Source organism: Neophocaena asiaeorientalis, unplaced genomic scaffold (genome assembly GCF_003031525.2).
Source record: "Neophocaena asiaeorientalis asiaeorientalis breed wild unplaced genomic scaffold, Neophocaena_asiaeorientalis_V1.1 scaffold40, whole genome shotgun sequence".
Lineage (NCBI taxonomy): Eukaryota > Metazoa > Chordata > Mammalia > Artiodactyla > Phocoenidae > Neophocaena > Neophocaena asiaeorientalis.
In genome coordinates this window covers 13,237,384-13,240,158 of record NW_020185335.1, presented here as the reverse complement: position 1 = coordinate 13,240,158, position 2,775 = coordinate 13,237,384, and positions in this window count along the sequence as shown.

The window sequence follows — 2,775 nt, the reverse complement described above, 5'->3', positions numbered from 1 at the left end:
TCCCCCAAATAACATTCCTGCAAGGCCCAGTATATTAACCACGTATTTGCCTCCAATCCGCACCGCTCCCTGCATCCATGGCTTTTGTCACGATACACTGCAGTTCCCCTGCACCAAACGGACAGAATACATTTCCCCTCCTTTTAACTCTGAGTTCATCCATGTGACTTTCTTTGTTCAACAGAACGAAGTAGAGGTGATAGTATGCCAGTTCTGAGCCTTAAGGGACCGTGCATGTTCTCTTGTTCCTCTGCCATCACCATGAGGGCCAAGTGCCCAGGCTACTCCCGTCCCGGGAGGAGGGCGGGGGACACTGGAGCAGAGCTGTCCCAGCTGAGCTCAGCCTGGGTCAGCCAGCTCTCAACCAGCCCCGAGACCGTGAGCTACATAAACGCCTCTCGTTGCACACTCATTGAGATTTGTGGTTGTTTGTTATGCGGCATTTTGTGAGCCACAGGTAACTGCTACAGTGTTCACGGTGGAAATTTTGCCCGATACAGAGAAGCATGACGAAGGTAGTCATCTGTAGTCTTGCCACCCAGAGACCATCTCTGGGAACATTTCGGGATCTTTTCTTCTCCTGTTTTGTCCTGGGTGTACATGACTATGTCTGTGGGTTTACAAAACGAGATCTCACTGCACACATATCACATAGGCTGGTTACCTCTTAAGACTTAGCACCCCCTCCCCAAGCATTTCCATTCCTGCTCATTCCAGAAAGCACTTCCTGTCTTCTCTGTGTCCTCAGGACCTTTGCACATACTGTCCGTTCTGCCTGGAGCACGGCTCTCCCTCTTCTTCGGCTGAGTAACTCTGTGCCTCTCTCGGGACTTGCTCTGCTTGGATGCTGCCGCTCTGTGGTGTGCCCACAGCCCCTGTCCTCATACTTCCCTTAACTGCCCACCTTGCGTGTGCCTGGGCGCTCGTCTGGTCTCTCCCCCAGACTGTGAGCTCCGTGGGGGTGGGACTTTGCCTTATCCCGTGTCCCCAGTTGCACACAGTGGGCATGCAATTCACGTCTGTGAAGGGAAGTTGTGACGTGATAATGTAACGTGATCTTGATGTAACACAATACCGTGAGCAGTTCCCCACGTCATTAAAGGCCAGCTTGCTTTTCAATGGAAAGTTGTCTTAGGCGTTGACATGCTTGGCATTTTATGCAGCTAGGGGAAGATATTTCTGCCTGTTTTCCTGAGCCAGGGCTTGAGGAGATTTCTGTAGCACGATGGGACTCTTCCCCAGATGAGTTCTACGGTGGTTCCCTGCCATCTCCCACCCCAACCGTGCTGGTTGCCAACTCCTGCAGCCTCAAGCACTCCTTTCATCACAGTGCTGCCATAGCTTAATAGACTTCAATGGCTCCCTAGTTCCTTGGCAGAGAGTGTGCCGGGCTGATCATTTAGAAGTTAGGGATGGAGTCATGGTCAAGGTAGAGACTGGGAGGAGGAGAGGTGAGCAGGGCTCTCCTGGGCTCCCTTGGCCACTGGCCCCTGGCCTGCTGTCCTTTGGGACTGTGTGCCCCTTGAGAACAGGGGACGGGACTCCTATTTCTCCCACTAGGGCTGGAAGCCCCGGGAAAGCTTGGGTGACTGTATAAATGACCGGCTGCCTCGTCAAGGCTCCCGACCTCTGCTACCTGCCTCTGTGCCAGTGATCGCGCTCTGTGCCCAGGGTCCTGACCACGATGCAGGCAGAGCCCTGCGTCTGTCCTGGCCTGTCCTCTCCTTGCCCCCCGGTGGTCCCGCCTCTGGTTTTTAGGAGGCTGGACCTATCTCGCTTTGTTTGGTCTCGCCCCTCTTTGCTGTTTAACTGGCCACGTTTTAAGTCATCGAGTTTGCCTTCCTGGCAGGACAGATGCCATTCTGACTCTGGTGTGTTGAAGCACAGGTCCTCTGATTCCTGCATCCCCGAGGGTGGCAGGTGGAGGCCGGATCTGGCCCAGAGGCACTAGAATGCTGGCCCCAGTTATAGACAGAATCTTAGCAAGCCACCGAAAATGGCAGGCTAGGACAACCTAACGTCCCCTGCGGGGGCCACTGGGTCCCAGCCACGGGGCTGTCTGGGCTTAGGTTCCCCAGAAGCATACTTGCTGGAAGGATTTGAGAACAAGGAGTTCATGTGGGACATGAACAGCATGGGAACAGCAGTGGAAGCTAGAGAAGGGGGGCAGGAGAAGTGAAATGGACAAGGGGGACAGGCCAGTGAAAGGAGCGTTAAGGAGAAAGGGAACACCACAGGCCCCTGGGGCACCACGCACGGCCCCTACAAGACAGTGCTGGCCACGCCAGCCCCAGAGCTCTCCCTCGGGAGCTGGAGTATCCATCCCCCAAATCCCTCTCCCTCACCGTCGAGGGCTGCTTTGGGGGCTCCCTAGAGCCCTGCTGCCCTGTGCATGGGCAAGCGTGACCCGGAAGAGGCCGGCTCAGACAGAGGGGCCCAGGGCTCCCAGGGGCAGCCAGAGGTGGAGAGGTAAGCGCTTAAGAAACCTGGCAGTTCCAGTGGCGGCCGATTCGGAGCCACTGGAAAGGTCGGGGGACCTGCACAGACGACAGAATGGAGGTCCATGCGGGATGCAACTAGGGAAAAGGGAAGTCGCAGGACAAACATGTGGTGTGATGCTATCTCTGGTCAAATACATAATGCATGGGTGTGCTTCCACCTGACTAGAGAGTCCACACATGCTGTTTAGCAAGCTGGGCACAACTACGGAGACGGGTCTCTCTGTTCTGACTCACCTCTGCATTGTTTGGTCGTATGTGTTGGCCTTCTAATGTA